Raw genomic sequence first — 19,545 nt, forward strand, 5'->3', positions numbered from 1 at the left:
TCCGTTTGTTCTCGCACGTTGGGTCACGGTTTGTATCCGTTTATCCCAAACGGACGCTGGTTGACGATTTAGAATGGCCGGTGATGGGGCTGACCGGTTATTGGGGCATTGTTAGGCAATACTCCAACATGTGTACTAGAGTATTCCACATAAGCCAGACATTAACACCTGAATCAAAAATCTCAAATGCATGGACATAAATTGACATGAAAATAATAGGACGCTGATTCAGCGCTATCGTTCGCGCAACTCAATGAACACGGGGTTCTTCAAACACATAATTAAACTGGACATGAGCACCTGAATTGACGTGTATATCTCCCTACTTAGCCTTGTCCTTTAGCTCAGAAATAATAGATGGGAATTTCTGAACCAGCCCCACGAAACCATCCGTTAACACGGCCTCCCTAAAGTTCTTCTCCTCCGCGAAGAAAGCAATGCACTTGTTTTTCAGCTCCGAGCAGCTGTACGTTTCAGCGCAACATAAGGTTGCAGCAACGCTGTCCGCCGTCACACTATCCCACAACTTTTTGGCGCAAATGAGCTTTAACCTACCCATGGCGTACCTGTCGGCCACGGCAAGCAGACGCTCGTACATCTCAGTCGCCGAGTCTTCCAGCTCGTCATCTCCGGGCAGGGCGTCAGTGTAGATGAACCGCAGAAATACTTTAAACGTTGCGCGGTCAATATCTTCCAATGTGATGCGTGACAACGTGGACTCCGCCATGGAGCCGAAAAGCTCCGCCTTGAAGACCGGCGAGCGGGCAGCGAGCACGGCCCGGTGAGCGGGAAACGTCTCCCCGTCGACGAGGAAGGCGACATCGGAACCGTCGCCGCAGTCGAGGAGGCGGCCAAGATGGTTCCCTGCGTCAGAGGACGGGACATCTATGGAGTCGTCGCGCACAACGATAACTCCGCATACGATGGTGACCCACCCGTTTACCAAGTATTGAGACTCGAGATCGATTCGCTTCGCGAAACCTGCCCACCCCCAGGAATTGTATCCTTCAGGTGGATAAACCTGCACGCACCTTCGTGCATGGGAAGAAGAGGGATCGCCGTCCTTGTCCACCACGAAGACCTCGAAGATGGCCTTGACGCCTTTGGCCTTGCCCATGAGCTCGAGAAAGATCGAGATGCTCTCGCCCTTGTCGGTCTTCTCGTTCCCGCACGGGTAGCACCGGATCCTCCAGGGATGCCCACCGGCGTAGGCGACCTCGGAGTGGATGATGTCGCCCGGGGCGAGGTTCTTAGTCTCCTCATAGTGAAGTTTGAACGGCACGAAAACCCCCGAGTCGAACATGTCGGCACGTACTACTACTTGGTGGCAGCGACTAGCTATAGAGGGTGCTTGGATACGTTTTAGTCCCATGACTAAAAGTAATGAGACTAAAACTTGCTAGCCTCACCCATGCTTGGATTCAAGTACTAAAGAGACTAAAATCAAGTTAATGAGCATTTATTATCCTCCAAACCCTCCAATCCAGAACTTGCATGAGGAGTTAAATGAGGAGAGAGAGGACTAATGCACATTTTAGTAGGGGTACCCCTGACTAAAAGATTTTAGCCTCAAGACTAGTTTTAGCCTCTCTTTAGTCACGGGTGCTTGGAACTTTAGCCTCTTAAAAAGACTAGTTTTAGTCAGACTAGTTTTAGTCCCTTGGATCCAAGCACCCTCATAGTGATCAAGTGTCTCAGTAGTAGCATCCCAATCCCAGTCTAGCAAAATGGAGTATATCTAGAGAATGGCGACGCTTGGAGTTCCCAAGCGAAATGTGAAGAGTGAACGTCCTGCCTTGGTTAACTGACGAAAGGAGGGGAAGCGACCGGCCTCTCGATTTGATTGGAACAATACCAGCTGCCTGTTGGAACCGACGTCCCTTTGGCTCTTGATTCTGTACAACTACAATGGATTCTTTTTTGCTACTCCCTCCGTCACAGTTTATAAGGCGTGCACGTATACCTAGGTCATCAATTTAACATATATAAAATATATTATTTAATATAAAAATTATATCATTAGAAAATAGAACATCTAAAGTTTCTAATGATATATTTTTTGTAATATATGCCTCTCATTAAGTTGATCAAACTGACGACCTAGGTATACGTACATGCCTTATAAACTGTGATGGAGGGAGTAGTAAGTTTTACTTCTTCACTACTGTAATTTTTCTCTATGTAGTGTTAGGCTCTTTGTCGAGTGCATTATGTCATTGCACTCGGCAATATTATCTTTACCGAGTATCTAACTCGATACAAACGCAAAAGTCAGCAAACACACACTTTGCCAAGTGTCTTGCCAAGTGTCGTGGATAAAACGTTCGGTAAAACAACAAACTCGGCAAACAGGGCTTTCTCTAAACTGCAAGGTTTTGATTGGAGCTTTGCTATATCTACGTAAAACTCTTACGAAACCTTACATAACTGCTCACGTGGTCTAATTTGGTTGAAAGGAAGTAAGGCACATGCCCACCCCGGCAGAATCAGGGAGGATGATTAGGTTAGGGAAGGAAAGAAACGTAACTTTACGTAGTCTATTTACGTAGGTGTAGCATTTTTGTGTTTGATTGTAGAGGTCGTCGCTAAACTGCATGATATTGATTGTAGAGGTTTCATACGACCTCTGATGAAGATGGTCCAAAAACCAAACTTGATCATTATGACGAGACGAACAATTTCAGTGTTGAGAACTTTTCTATTTTAGGCCATATTAATTATATTTTTTTGCCATGTCAAATATTAATATTGTCTCAGATGACCAAGGTGATGGCCATATCCATTACATGGTTTATTATAATATTTCCAAATTAAACACATAGGTGCATCTTAGTTGATATTACAAACAATGTTGCCAAATAGACTTTCCTACTTTTCTGTACAAAAGAAAAATAAATTCCTAACTTAAAATGTAAAAAATGGATGTTTTTTGTGAAGCGAGTACAAAAATCAGGGTGTAAAATGGCACCACTCCAGTTATCACACTAATTAGACCATATTTTAAGCACAAGTCCCAAGTTTCATGGATTTTCTAGAGTTTTGTGAGATTCAACACCTTTTAATGAATAGCCATGCCGACCATTTTGACACAGTTTTGAAAAAAATGAAAGAAAAATAATACAAGTTTAACAAATGCAATCCTTTCGCATGGGGTCCTTTTATGTGTACTGGTTGCGAGGAAAACTACCGAACTTTTAATATAACTAATTTGATAAAAAAAACTTCAAGTTGTGTTGATGTCCTATGTGTCCAGGAGACCAAATGGAAGGGACAAAAGGCGAAGGAGGTGGAGGATACCGGCTTCAAGTTGTGGTACACGGGGACAACTTCAAACAAGAATGTAGTAGGCATCTTGGTCAACAAGAGCCTTAGGGATGGAGTTGTGGACGTTAAGAGGCAAGGGGACCGGATGATCCTTGTCAAGCTGGTAGTTGGGGACTTAGTCCTTAATGTTATCAGCGCATATGCCCCACAAGTAGGCCACAATGAGAGCACCAAGAGGGAGTTCTGGGAAGGCCTGGAGGACTTGGTTAGGAGGGTACCTATTGGTGAGAAGCTCTTCATAGGAGGAGACCTCGATGGCCATGTGGATACATCTAACACAGGGTTTGAAAGGGTGCATGGGGGCTTTGGCTATGGCATCAGGAACCAAGAAGGAAAAGATGTCCTGAGCTTCGCTCTAGCCTACGACATGGTTGTAGCTAACACCCTCTTTAGGAAGAGAGAATCCCATCTAGTGACGTTCAGTAGTGGTCTACACTCTAGCCAGATTGATTTTGTCCTCTCTAGAAGAGAAGACAAACGCGCTTGCATTGATTGTAAAGCGATACCTGGAGAGAGTGTTGTCCCTCAACATAAGCTTGTGGTTGCTGACTTCCGCTTTAGGATTCGTGTCCAACGGGATAAGCGCGCCAAAGTCGCTAGAACGAAGTGGTGGAAGCTCAAGGGGGAGGCATCCCAAGCTTTCAGGGAGAGGGCCATTAAGGAGGGCCCTTGGGAGGAAGGAGGCGATGCAAACTTGATGTGGACGAGTATGGCGACCTTCTTGCGGAAGGTCGCTGTAGAGGAGTTTGGGGTGACCAAGGGAAGTAGAAGGGAAGCTAAGGACATCTGGTGGTGGAACGATGAGGTCTAGAAGGTTATTAGGGAGAAGAAGGACTGTTTCAGATGCCTATATCTGGACAGGAGTGCATCTAACATGGAGAAGTATAAGGTGGCGAATAAGGCTGCAAAGCGGGCGGTGAGTGAAGCGAGAGGTCGGGCGTATGAGGACCTATACCAACGTTTAAACACTAAGGAAGGCGAAAGGGACATCTATAAGATGACCAAGATTAGGGAGAGGAAGACGAGGGAAGTCGGCGAAGTCAAATGCATCAAGGACGGAGATGATCAGCTTCTTGTGAAGGATGAGGCGATCAAGCGTAGATGGCGGGAGTACTTTGACAACCTTTACAATGGAGAGGTTGACAGCTCTACCATTGAGCTAGACGACTCCTTTGATGATACCAGCATGTGCTTTGTGCGACGTATCCAGGAGTGTGAGGTTAAGGAGGCGTTAAAAAGGATGAAAGTAGGCAAGGCGATGGGTCATGATGGTATCTCCATCGAGGTGTGGAGAGGCCTTGGAGACATAGCGATAGTATGGCTAACTAAGCTTTTCAACCTTATTTTTCGGTCAAACAAGATGCCCGAAGAATGGAGGCGGAGTATTTTAGTACCAATCTTTAAGAACAAGGGGGATGTTCAAAGTTGTACTAATTACCGCGGAATCAAGCTGATGAGCCATACTATGAAGCTATGGGAGAGAGTCATTGAACACCACTTAAGAAGGTTGACAAGCGTGACCAAAAACCAATTTGGTTTCATGCCTAGAAGGTCTACCATGGAAGCCATCTTCTTGGTACGACAGCTGATGGAGAGATACAGGGAGCAAAAGAAGGACCTTCATATGGTGTTCATTGATTTGGAGAAGGCCTATGATAAGATACCTCGAAATGTCATGTGGTGGGCCTTGGAGAAACACAAAGTCCCAATAAAGTACATTACCCTCATCAAGGATATGTATGATAATGTTGTGACAAGTGTTCGAACAAGTGATGGCGACACCGACGACTTTCCGATTAGAATAGGGCTACACCAAGGGTCAGCTTTGAGCCCTTATCTTTTTGATTTGGTGATGGATGAGGTCACAAGGGATATACAAGGAGATATCCCATGGTGTATGCTCTTTGCGGATGATGTGGTGCTAGTTGATGATAGCCGAACGGGGGTTAATAGAAAGTTAGAGTTATGGAGGCAGACTCTAGAATCGAAAGGTTTTAGGCTTAGTAGAACTAAAACTGAATACATGAGGTGCAGTTTTAGTGCTACTAGTCACGAGGATGGAGAGGTTAGCCTTGATGGGCAGGTGGTACCGGAGAGAGACGCGTTACAATATTTGGGGTCCATGTTGCAGAAGGATGGCGATATCGATGAAGACGTGGGCCACCGAATTAAGGCTGGGTGGATGAAGTGGCGCCAAGCTTCTGGCGTACTTTGTGACAAGAGAGTGCTACAAAAGTTAAAAGGCAGGTTCTATAGGACAGCTATCTGACCTGCGAAGTTGTATGGCGCGAGGTGTTGGTCAACCAAGAGACGACATATCCAACAGTTAGGTGTAGCAGAGATGCGCATGTTGAGATGGATATGTGGCCACACAAGGAAGGATCGGGTACGGAATGACGATATACGATAGAGACTTGGGGTAGCACCGATTGAAGAGAAGCTGGTCCAGCATCGTCTCAGATGGTTTGGACATATTCAACGGAGGCCACCGGAAGTGCCGATGCATAGCGTACGGATAAATCGTGCTGAGAATGTTAAGAGGGGTCGTGGTAGATCAAACTTGACATGGGAGGAGTACGTTAAGAGAGACCTGAAGGTTTGAAATATAGATAAAGACTTAGCCATGGACATGGGTGCGTGGAAGTTAGCTATCCACGTTCGAGAGCCATGACTTGGTTTTGAGATCTTATGGGTTTCAACTCTAGCCTACCCCAACTTGTTTGGGACTGAAAGGCTTGGTTGTTGTTGTTGTTGTTGATAAAAAAAACTTCACAAAACCGGCTATCGTGCATGAACTCATGGCTTTGAAAAAAAACATTTTTCATTTTCTTTCCGTAAAAAGATGGGTATAAAGTGACACCACACCAATTTTCACATAAAGTAGACCATATTTAATCGCAATTTCCAAGTTTTTGATTCATCTGCAATGTTTATATTATTTTTTGATATTTCTCGAGTGTTACACTTGGTAAAAGTCGGGCTAGGAGAAAACACACTCTCGTTACAAAATCACACAAATCGATGACGTGGCAGCCTTGATTTACCTCACGGATGCCTTTTCCTTTTTTTTAGGACATGTACAATGATTGATAAGATAGTCTTATCTTAAGTCTTATATGTAATTTAGATATGACAAAAAAAAATGTCTACAATGAGTTATCTTTTAGCCTTATCTTCAACAACTAGTTATTTTTAAAAACATGATAAGACATATTGAACTAAGAAATCATCTCTTGCCTTCTTTATTAAATAAAAGAAGACAAACATTTTCTTATGAGTTTTTTCTCCCCCACCTCATTATTTATCATATATGGTACTTCTAAAATAATACATTGTACACGCCGGTATCTTCTCCCCCTCAATTAATCACAGACACGAACACTTCCTCTCTCTTTCTTCTCTATCTTCTATTCTTCATCACACCATACACATCTCATTGTCCGCCACAGGACGCCGTTGAAGAGCGGAAGACCGGCGACATGGGCGGCGCCCTGTGCAGGCGTACTCTTCAGCCAGCCGCTCGCGACGCTGGCCAAGTTCAATCTCGTGCATGGCAGTGGCCCGGACATCTATGGCATCTCGGAGATCGACGACTTCCACTCACTATGCGGCTTGCCGGCGTGATGCGTGTGCGTTGTCCGGCGTTGTACGTGCGTGCGTGTGTTGTGTTGGCATGTTGATGCATGCATGCTTGTGTATTTGCTTGTGTATTGTGTATTGTGTATTGATGTATGCTTATGGCTCGGTCGGCGGGATGCACGTACATGTTTTGGATTAGAAGCTCGCCAGCTGATGTGTGTGTGTACTGATGAGAAGAGCAGCTAGACCCGACCGTCGTCTTGAGCACCGCTCCTACCGCAAGCGCGACGAGCTTCGGCCATCAGCGCCGTCGACGGTGTCTTTTTTTTCTGCAAAAAAGTTTTACCGAGTGCATCACTCGGACAAACATTTGTGACAACCGGCAAACTGACTGATTTCCTCTGTTTTCGTTCTCCGTTAGTTGTTTTTTTTTATCAAGTTTAAACCTTTGCATAGCACCATGAAAACACTCAGCAAACTTGTTGCCGAGTGTCTAACAAATGGTTCACGGGAAACTTTTATTTGTCGGAAAAGGTATGCCCGATGTCCTTTGCCGAGTACAACTCTCATCAAAGACTTTGCGAGGGTTTTTGGTCCTTTGCCGAGTGTTCACGACACTCGACGTAGGTGGTGATTCCTTCTTTTTGTTTTATATGTTTTATTTAGACTAGCAAAAAGACCGATGTCCTTTGCCGAGTACAACTCTCATCAAAGACTTTGCGAGGGTTTTTGGTCCTTTGCCGAGTGTTCACGACACTCGACGTAGGTGGTGATTCCTTCTTCTTGTTTTATATGTTTTATTTAGACTAGCAAAAAGACCCGTTGAAAAACAATTATAATCTTCAATGGTGCTGATCATATTATGTCTTTAAAATTTTAGGACATTTCTTGAAATGCCTTAACATTTTTTGAATTAGCAAACATTTTTTTCAATTGCACTCAAAAAATAACACACAAACTTTTTTTCAAAATCATGGACTTTTATATTTTTCACCAACATTGTTCTCAAAATTATGAACATTTTTCTGAATACGCGAATATTTTTACAAAAATCCTGAGCATTTTTTGAATTCACAAACATTTTATTTTTTCTTCAAACTTTTATTTCAAAATTCCCAGTTTTATAAATTGCAAAAGTTTTTCAAAGTTCTAAATTATTTAAACTAAAAAATAGAACAGAAAAATGAGAATAAAAAATGAGACTAAAAACAGAGGCACGAACTGTTTTTAAGATTTTTACACGGACTTTTGTTTAAAATCATTGACTTTTTTATTTTATGGACATTTTCTCAAAGTTAAACATTTTTTATACGCAAAAAAATTTCAAAACTCCTGAGTAGTTTTTGAATTCTAAAAAAAATATGTTTTTTTGAATATTTTATTTCGAAATTCTCATTTTCTTAAAATTAAGAAAAGTTGTTTGAAGTTCTAAATTATTTAAAGTAGAAAACAAAATGGAACTGAAAAGAAAAAAAAAACTAAACTAAAAAAACACGCGCCAACGCATGGGCCGGCCCAAACAGGTGTGTTGCATTTTTTTCCAACGCCTAGAGCGTAATATAGGATGTGCCTACATGGGGCCGGCCCAGTCCGGTGATATTTCCTGTTTAAAACATTTTTTATGACTTATAGATGGCATTGGTGGGTAATTTTATATCAACTTTAAGGGTAATTTGGATGACGTATGGAAGAAGCACTATTTGCTTTATTTTTTACTAGTACAAATACCCGTGCGTTGCACCGGGTAAAAAAAAGAACACAACATGCTTCATGTGTCATTATGCATTATTTTTTATATCCAGTAGAAAAAGAATATGTTCATTATAACGGGGGACGCCCGTGCTTTGTTTCAGAGAAAACACAAAGACTCCTAATCCTCCACATGCGTCAGCAGATCGGGCAGACCGAAAATCGCAAGCTCCTCCTCGTCCCTTAAAATCGTGATTTCCTCCTCATCCCTTGAAACGCCTTGCCGGTATATCATCTACACACCATGGATCGTCGGTCGTGGTTGGCTTTCAATCTATGGTAAGAAAGACGACCATGACAATTTATAGTAAAAAATGACTGTGTCCATCAAGACATCCATCAGCGTGGCATGACAGCACCTTGGCATTGCCATTGTCACTTTTTCATTCCCATTTGTCCTGTAAAACGGAACACTGTGAGAAAAACGAAGTAGCTCTGTGTCCATCAAGACATCCATCAGCGTGGCATGACAGCACCTTGGCATTGCCGTTGCCACTTTTTCATTCCCATTTGTCCTATAAAACGGAACATTGTGAGAAAAACGAAGTAGCTCACTTGGTGCCACCACAATGTCAGATTTCTCCTTAACTGTCACAAATAAACTGACAAAGCCTTCAATCCTGACTAATGGGACAACAGTAACGCCAGCACTAACTGAGAAATTTGGCAGGACTTTCACGACTTCATATTCATAGGATCTATGATTATCTGCATCTGATCCCCACTGCATGTTCCATCCCTTATAAAGAGCCCATACCTCACCCTTACTGGGATGTACTTCATATTTCCTCCTTTTCCCTTCCATGAAACAATATGTGAAAACATGAGTCTGTCTTGCGATATATTTGTTGTTCCTAAGCTAAAGCTTCCACAAGCAACGGGCAGTTCTTCATCAGACCATTTCTCCTCTGCTTCATTCATTGCAATGCGCTCTAGCCAAGTGAGATGAACTTTAAAGTTGGAGGCATCAAAACCTTTTATTTTAGCATAATATCTTGGCATGCCATCAAGGTTATCAAAAAGGGCCCAGATCTGACCAATTGCAAACAGATTATCATCCCTCAACTTCTCAAAATCGAAAATTATGCATCAGGGAAAGAAAGCTTCACAGAATAGCAAGGTTGATTCTGACCAACAGTATATGTAACTTCTGCACTGATATTGTCCTGATCACCTATATCTAGAGTTTTAGCTTCCTCTTGGATGTCTACTTTGCGAAATACATCAGATGGAATCGATTGCCTATCAACATTAGTGACATTATCATCAAATATTTCTTTCCCATTCAAGACAACATTAGATGGAAAATTATTCTTTCTTCGCTTCTTTTTCATATTATAGTTGAGGATGGTGCTGCCATCAGCATCTTTCATCCTCCTAGCTGCCAGAGATCCTAGAACGGTAGTCATCTGCCTTGGCCTATATCAACAAAAACAACAAACACCGTCGGATCTACTGAAACTATGATCTACATAAAATATGCAGGTAAATACTCTTTAAGTGCACTTTTATTATATCACTGAAATTTTGATGATGCGTTTCATTAAGCAAATATGATTTCAGTCATCATTGGCACGCTGATACTTTCTTCTGATTAACAACTTTTCACTACAATGAACAATGTTGTTGGGGCATAGTTTATGCCTAAGTAATTTTGGTGATTGATAACAGTACCGCAAAGGACTAACCGTGTGTATTAAAATTTTAGATAACACACGTCAACGGCACAAGACGACTCGCATCCTCGTTCGTGGAACAGAAGCACGGCGTTCTCTACGATTCTCTTTATTTGAGTCATAGGAAAGCCGTACTATTAAGAGGGGAACCGTAGTGGAAAGGTTTGGGTGGAATCAATCTTTGCACGCGCACACTTCACATATTTTCCCCTTGCCGGCAACTTTGGAGTGGCTCCCGCCTTTGTGTTTCCTTCATCTTTGCAAATGGTCCCCTAGCGGTAGTACCGCTGGAGTGCTAGCGGTGGTACCGCTGCAGCCAGCGGTAGTACCGCTAGCTGGCGGTAGTACCGCCCCTGGTCAGCGGTAGTACCGCTCCAGGAGCTTTGTACCGCCTGCCTAGCGGTTGTGCGTGGACGGACCTTTTTGCGAAGACTTTCTTGGCGGTGGTAGTGCTTGCACTACCAGGGGCCTAGCGGTAGTACCGCTGCAGCCAGCGGTAGTACCGCTGGAGTGCCAGCGGTAGTACCGCTAGACACGGGCTGTGGGTAGGAAAACGGTTGGATTTTTCCCCCACTATCTAAAGGGTTCTTCTAGCTGTGGAACCTCATCTCTTATCCTCCCAAGCTCCATTGTTGCTCCCTAAGCTCAAAAGTGCCCGATCTCTCTCCCTAGCCAATCAAACTTGTTGATTCTTTAGGGATTGGTTGAGAAGGCCTAGATCCACACTTCCACCAAGAGAAAAGTTGATTCCCCCACCAATCCCTTGCGGATCTTGTTACTCTTGGGTGTTTGAGCATCCTAGACGGTTGAGGTCACCTCAAAGCCATATTCCATTGTGGTGAAGCTTCGTGGTCTTGTTGGGAGCCTCCAAGCTTTGTGTGGAGTTTGCCCCAACCTTGTTTGTAAAGGTTCGGTCGCCGCCTTCAAGGGCACCTATAGTGGAATCACGGTACCTTGCATCGTGCGAGGGCGTGAGGAGAATACGGTGGCCTTAGTGGCTTATTGGGGAGAATTGTGCCTCCACACCGCTCCAATGGAGACGTACTTCCTGTCAAAGGGAAGGAACTTCGGTAACACATCCTCGTCTCCATCGGTTCCACTTGTGGTTATCTCTAACCTTTACTTTGTGTATGCTTATGTTGTTGTCTATATCTTCCTTGTCTTAGTAGCTCTCGTTGTTAGCTTCATTAGGGTTCACCTCATTGTCGTAATATTTGTGAACCCATATGTTGTTTACCCTAACTTGCTAAGTTTAATTAAGAAGTGGTCGTTGTCTATTCACCCCCCCCCCCTCTAGTCAACCATATTGATCCTTTCAATTGGTATCAGAGCCACGTCTCTTTATTAAGGGTTTAACCACCCGAAGAGTATGAAAGACGAAGAGGGAATTAACCATGGGCAACCCGAGGCCATGGACTTGACTTCGGTCACAATGGACGACTTGAATACGGCTATGGCCGCCCTCAAGACGTCCTTGACGAACGAAGTCAAGACCATGCTTAAAGAGTTAATTGAGGGATTTAAAAGTCCACCCGAACCGGCTATAGTGGTTAAACCCACCGTCACCGATTCAGAGGCCAACTCCTCTAAGGAAGCGGCTAAAGGTTTGCGACCTTCCTCATCTCACGAAAAGGATGGGACTGGAACATATGCCTCAGTTCCACCCCCCATGGTCTATGGAGGATCCGTTCCCGCACCACGTCTTAATCCTGTTGGTCCTCCTCCTAAGCTTGTAAAAGGTGACTTTGCTAACTGGGTATTTTCTATTAAGTCTCATTTGAATCACAGCTCAACAAACTTGTGGAGAACCATCGAGCAAGGATATTATCCCCATGATCCAAGCAACCTCACTCCAAGAGAATATGCACACAATCAATACAATCACTCCGCTTTGTTTATTCTCCAGTCTGCAGTGCCACCTGAAGATCTTCCTCACTTGCGTCCCTTCACTTTGGCCAAGGATTGTTGGGAGCATATTATGGTGTTGTACAAGGGAAGCTCAAGCATTCAACGATCCAACTATGAAGTGATACTTGATAAGGCCGATGAGTTTGTGATGAAGGAAGACGAGGACCCTCGTGATCTCTATCGGAGGGTGACTGCTATTGTTGTGGCACTCAAGGATCATGGGAGCAAGGATGTGGATGATACATGGGTCAAGCGCAAGTTTCTTAAAGCCATCATGCCTTTCAACAAAGCCATGTCATCTGTCATTCGTCAGCGGCCAGACTTCCACTCCTTGTCTTCCAGTGAGGTGTTGGATGAATTCATTGCAATGTCAATCATGAACGAAACAGCCGACAATGCACTTGCTCGTGTTCGCTCAAAGACAACTTCACCCAACCTTGCGTTGAAAGCAAAAGCAATGTTTGAAGAAGAAGAAGAGGATGAGGAAGAGGAGGGCTGCCCTGAAGACACAAAGTATGCCTATCATGAGCACATGGCTCTTGCATCAAGGCAATTCTCGGGCAACAAGAGGAACTCAAGACCCACCTTCACCAAGAACAACTCGAGTGGATTCAAACCCAAACAAAGAGTAAGGACATGTTATAACTGTGGTAACGTGAGTCACTTCGTGGCCGAATGTCCCTATGAGAAAAGGAAAGACAACGGGGGCAAGCTCATTCACAAAGACAAAACAAAATCATTTCCAATCAAGAACAACTTTGTGAAGAAACCCCACCCAAAAGGGATGGTGGCCCTTGAAGAGTACCCTTCCGATGATGATGATGATGATGATACAGTGGCAACGGCAACTGTTGCTATTGCCACTACATCTCCCCAGAAGGTGTCTCTCTTCAACGCCCCCAACGAGAACCACATCACCAAGTGCCTCATGGCAAAAGGTACCAATCAGGTAACTCCCATCATTAAGACCAACATCGCTACTGCTCCTTCATTATTAAACTGTGTTGATGATAGTGATGTTGTGGAACTTAATGAGTATGATCTTGACAAGTTTCTGTGCACTATTAAGGGAGAATCCAAGAAGCACTTTGTTGCTCTCTTGGAACAACTGGGTGAGGCCACTGACCTCATTGAGTCTCATGAGGAGACCATCTCCGAGCTTCAGGGACACAGTCGTGACTATGCCGATGAAATTGCTGAATTATCTCTTGATCTAGAAAAGGAGCGCACTCTTCGTTTGGCTCTTGAGGAGTCATACAACGATGACTGCGCTAAAATGCAAAAGAAACTAGATCATGATGTTCTTACTCATATGCTTAAGTCTGAAAAGTATGCTCTTGGGGTTGGCCATGACAGACTCAAGGAGGAGTTTGACACACTTGACAAGGCCCACAAGGCCTTGAAAGGTGCTCATTTCTCTCTGAAAGAGTCTCATGATCAACTCCAAGCAAAGCTTACCAAGGAGATCTCTACTTGTCCTCCCTTTGTGTTAATTGATAATGCTTGTGCAACTAATCCCTGCTGTGAGCATGTACATCTTGTGGAGGAAAATGCCAAGTTAAAGGAGAAACTTGAGAAGGGCCTTGTGACATGCATACAAGGTGAGAAGAGCCTGAACGACCTCTTGAGCACTCAAAAAGGTGTTGTAGGAAAGGAGGGACTTGGACTTTCCTCCAAGTCAAAAGGTAAAAGGAGGAACAGGAACAAACGATCTCCTACCCTCATGGACCTCTTTATCAAAGAGGGTGAGGGGACTCAGAAGGTGAACAGGAACAAGGTGGACTATGGAAACCTCAAGAAGGGCAAAATCATTCCTACTAACACAGCTGACAAACTTAATTCTTCTTATGTCTTATGTCGTGCTAGTAATGGGCATGTTTATGCCAGATTTGTTGGTTCCTACGATGAGTATATTGAATGGGCTATCTGGGTTCCTAAGACCCTTGTCTCTAACATGAAAGGACCCATTAAAAAATGGGTACCTAAAACCAAGCCTTGATCTATTGCAGGAGTTTGCTTCCGGTGGGGTGTCATGGTTGCTCGATAGTGGAGCAACAAATCATATGACCGGAAGCAAGGACTTAGTGGTGGATGTGCATCCCTCTCCATCTATGCCCACCCATGTCCAATTCGCCGATGCATCCTCGTCAAAGGTATTGGGATTTGGTAAGGTGGTCGTCTCTCAAGATTTATCTATTGAGAAGGTCATGCTTGTTGAGTCACTTGCCTACAATTTACTTTCGGTTCGTCAACTTGCAATTATGGGTTTTTTCACATTCTTTAATCTTGATACTGTGGTCCTCCTGAGGAGCAAGACTCTTAAAGTAGCCTATGTTGGATATGTCGAAAATGGTCTTTATGTGGTGAACTTCTCAAAGCGACCCACTAAGACCGCGACATGTTTAATGGCTAAAGTTGATGTGAGCTGGCTTTGGCATCGCCGTTTAGCTCATGTCAATATGAGATCTTTGGAAAGCCTTCTGAGAGGGGACCATATTCGTGGACTAACAAATGTGAGTTTTGCTAAATATCATGTTTGCAGTGCCTGCATTGAAGGAAAGATTCATGAAACTGCTCATCGTCCAACGACTCTTATCTACACTAAGAGGCCATTGGAGCTTCTCCATATGGATCTATTTGGCCCTCCATCATTTGATAGTCTTGGAGGCAGAAAGTATTGCTTGGTGATTGTTGACGACTACTCAAGATATACCTGGATATATTTCTTTAAAAATAAGAGTGAAACTCAACAAACTGTCATCAACTTTGCTAATGAAGCGCAACGTCAACATGAAGCAAAGATCTTGATGATTAGAAGTGACAACGGCACCGAGTTCAAGAACTACACCTTGGATGAGTTTCTAGGTGATGAGGGAATAAAACACCAATATTCTGCACCATATACCCCTCAACAAAACGGCATGGTAGAAAGGAAGAACTGGACCTTGATAGACGCTGCAAGGACAATGATGGCAGAATTCAAATCTCCATATAACTTCTGGGCAGAGGCCATCAACACAGCATGTCATGCATCCAATCGGCTCTATATTCGCAAAGGCTTGAACAAGACTCCGTATGAGATTCTAACTGGAAACAAACCCAATCTCAAGTACTTCCGGGTATTCGGTTGTAAGTGTTTCATTCTCAAGAAAGGTGCACGTTTAGCTAAATTTGATTCTAGAGCACATGAGGGCATCTTTGTTGGTTATGCTACAAACTCTCATGCTTACCGTGTCCTCAACAAGTCCACCGGACTCATTGAGGAGACGTGTAACGTGGAGTTTGATGGAAATAATGGCTCCCAAGTGGAGCAAAGTGGTCTTTGTGATGTAGGTGATGAAATTCCTCCCCAAGCCATAAGAAGAATGGGGATTGGTCAAATACTCCCCATTGAGGAACCCTTGTGGCCGAAGGAGAAGGAAATGCTCTACTCAAGTGGAGCCATCACCTCCACAAGCCCCACACGCTTCCGATGAACACAGAGAAGACTCTCAACAAAATGAACAAGCTCAAGGTCAAGATAAATTGCCCAACAATGATGATGTGTCTCAGGATATTCAAGCACTCTTCCAAGACTCCGTACCTGCTCATGATCAAGATCAAGTGCAACCACGAGATCCAGACCAAGTAGAAGCACAAGATTAAGATCAAGAGCAACCACAAATACAAGAACAAACTAGTGAACCTGCTCAAGTCGAAGGACAAGATGATCAGGATACGTCTCACAATTCCCTTCTGCACCACCGACAGCCGGCTCAAGACGCAAGGGCAAGCAAAGTAAACAAGTCGATGCTCCCCCGTTATCTAATGAAGAACTCTTGGAGCGTCGAGCAGCCAAGATTGCGAACAAGCTGAGAGTCAAGTCACATCTTATGAAGAATGTACTTGGCAGTTTGAAAAGGGGAGTATCCACCCGTCAACAGATTTGGAATTATTGTGAGCATCACACGTTTGTTTCATATTGTGAACCTCAACAGGTACAGGAAGCGCTCGATGATGAGGATTGGCTTATGGCCATGCATGAAGAACTTAACAACTTCGAGTGCAACCAAGTCTGGGACTTAGTGCCTAGGCCAACGGAGGAACATAATGTCATCGGGACTAAATGGATATTCAAGAACAAGCAAGATGACAATGGGATTGTGATTCGAAACAAGGCAAGATTGGTGGCTCAAGGCTACTCCCAAGTCGAGGGTATCGACTACGGTGAAACCTTTGCCCCTGTTGCTCGTCTAGAATCTATTCGCATGTTGATTGCATTTGCTTCTCATCATAACTTCAAATTACAACAAATGGATGTCAAAAGTGCCTTTCTTAATGGTCCTTTAAATGAGTTGGTCTATGTCAAACAACCCCCGGGATTCGAACATCCCAAGCTCCCCAATCATGTGTACAAACTTAATAAGGCACTCTATGGCCTTAAACAAGCCCCACGTGCGTGGTATGAGTATCTTACTGAGTTGTTACAAGATCGTGGGTTTGAAATTGGGAAGATAGATCCCACTCTTTTTACTAAGAGGGTTAAAGGGGATTTGTTCATATGCCAACTATATGTTGATGATATTATCTTTGGCTCTCCTAACATTTCCTTCAATGAAGAATTTGCTGCACTAATGACTCAGAAGTTTGAGATGTCCATGATGGGAGAGTTGAAGTTCTTCCTCGGGTTCGAGATTAAACAAGGTCTAGAAGGGACATTCATCAAACAAGCCAAGTACACTCAAGACATGCTCAAACGGTTCGAGCTCGAAGATGTCAAACCGGTCAAGTTCCCCATGCCAACAAGATGCAAGCTTGACAGTGATCCCAATGGTAAAGCAGTGGATCAAAAGGTATATCGCTCCATGATTGGATCCCTCCTTTACCTTTGTGCATCTAGACCGGATATTATGTTGAGTGTAGGGATATGTGCACAGTTTCAATCCGCACCAAAAGAAAGTCATTACATGGCTGTTAAGCGAATCTTTCGATATTTGGCTCATACCCCAAACTTTGGCCTTTGGTATCCCAAAGGAGCAAACTTCAATCTAGTTGGCTATTCTGACTCAGATTGGGCAGGAGATTGTGTGGAGAGGAAATCAACTTCTGGAGGATGCCAATTCCTTGGTCGCTCATTGGTAAGTTGGTCGTCAAAGAAGCAGAATTGTGTCTCGTTATCATCCACCGAAGCTGAGTATGTGGCAGCTGCAAGTTGTTGTGCACAATTGCTATGGATGAGGCAAACTTTCAAGGATTATGGTGTCACTTGTGACAAAGTGCCTCTTCTATGTGACAATCAAAGTGCTATCAAGATTTCCCTCAACCCAGTTCAACATAGCAAAACCAAACATATTGATATTCGTCATCACTTCATTCGTGAACATATCAAGCTAGGTGATATTGAGGTTCACTTCATCCACACTGAAAGAGCAACTTGCAGATATTTTCACTAAGCCTCTAGATGAAGCAAGGTTCCGGGAGTTAAGACATGAGCTAAATATCATTGATTCAAGTAATGTGGATTGAAACTAGGCATGTTGCACCTCACTATGCATTCTATCTTGGTCTAGATGTAGGCATGGACATAGGGGGAGTGTTGTTCTCTCAATGAACTTTTCCTCCCCCCATTATGCATAAATCGATCTAGTCTTTCACTTTAGCCATTGTCAAATGGCACTTGTGCTTCAAAGACAAGCATTGGTCATGAACCCAAGGATAATTCTTCGCGGTGAAATAACTTTGTCTCAAACATAGGTGGCCTCGGCCACCGCTGTAACAACCAAGATGCGGTCCTTTCCGATCTGGGAGTCGAGGCCCCCGAATAGGAAAGAAACGCATCTAAGTGTTTTGCAAGCAAGTAAACATAGCACATAATAATAAATATAGTAGACAATCTGGGATTCAACTGTCTTCTTATTAATAATACAGAGTAGAACGCAGATACAAACAATGTAGTTCCGGTACGGACTACAAAACAAGGGAAATGCTATGCTACCCGCTGCAGGCCCACGATCACGACCACGGTTCAGTCCTCTGGATAGTTCACGTAAAGGCGATCTGTCTCCTCGTCATACTCCCACGCCAGCTGGGTGCCGTCGGGATCATCTGCCTTTGGGGTACATGTACCTGCTGGGAGTTTCGGAGGAATCCGTGAGTCACGGGGACTCAGCAATGTAAGACCTTGGTGCCAGAACTAGTCATGTTATTGGGTAAGGAAGGGGTGAAGTGTTTCAGGCTGCTGCATCCTAAGGTTGAGTAAGTGGCTAGCTTACGCAAAGGAGAAGTGACAGTGTTCTATACTAACGATCGTGAATACTTGATCAGAAAGTGATCCTGAACACCTACCTACGGCAATCATAACCCCACCGTGTTCCCGGTCGAAGAGAGATCTTCGAAGGGACAGTCACGGTTACTCACACAGTTGGCATATTTTATTAGTTTATGTTTAAGTTTTCTAATACCGGATGTTAACAAAATATTCCAAGTTGCCACATAACCGCGGGCACGGCTTTCCGAAAGATTAAACCCTGCAGGGGTGCTCCAACTAGTCCATCACAAACGAACACAGGCCGCAAAGGCATCCTCTATCACGAATCCCGTGATCTCGTTGGATTCCTTAGAGGAAAACCTCAACTCTGGGGGAAACCAAAGCTTCACCGGAATTCCTATACGCAAGATATACCGCTAAGGCAAGACAAGGCTAGCAGGACCTCCCGTCGTGTCGACGACCCTGATAAGAGCCGCGTATCTCAGTCTCAGGACACGACAGATGAGCTAGACGTCGGGATGGCTAAACCTCTGGGTGACCAGTGGGGCCCCGGACATCGCTCAGGTGGGGCCAACACTCATGGGGAGCACTGGCCCGGGTTGTTGATTAAATTCCTCGGGGTAGCTATTCCCTATGCAGATTATTATGTGATTAGCAGATTAAAACCAAAGTTGGGTCCTGCCGGACAAGCCTTAGCACTATGCGATTTATCAAGGGGGTCCCCATAACAACCCCGAACGTGTTAGGAGCGATCATTATGGAATCAAACACCGGTAACCGGTAACTAAGGCGGCAATAACGGAACAAGACACCCGGCAAAAGGCTAGGCCTCCCGTCATGTACCAAATATATAGAAACATTAATTGAATAACAGAAATTTAATATAATGATATCAAGCTCATGGCAACTCATGAGTTATAAACACCTGCAACTAACAATGCTAACATTAGTAGCTGAGCAAGCCTACCTAGCCACGCAAGTTTGCTAGGAAAGAGTGAAGTGTTTAGGCTCATGGCATATGAAGAGGCAATATATTTTCAGTGGTAGGCAGCGAGCAATATT

The 19,545-nt window shown here is 44.0% G+C and overlaps 1 pseudogene; it reads right to left on the bottom strand.

Annotated features, from left to right (window-relative positions):
* Positions 1-322: 322 nt before the first annotated feature.
* On the bottom strand, positions 323-1,303 carry LOC123408606 (annotated as a pseudogene).
* Positions 1,304-19,545: the final 18,242 nt, after the last annotated feature.

This window comes from Hordeum vulgare, chromosome 7H (genome assembly GCF_904849725.1).
Source record: "Hordeum vulgare subsp. vulgare chromosome 7H, MorexV3_pseudomolecules_assembly, whole genome shotgun sequence".
In the NCBI taxonomy this organism is placed as follows: domain Eukaryota; kingdom Viridiplantae; phylum Streptophyta; class Magnoliopsida; order Poales; family Poaceae; genus Hordeum; species Hordeum vulgare.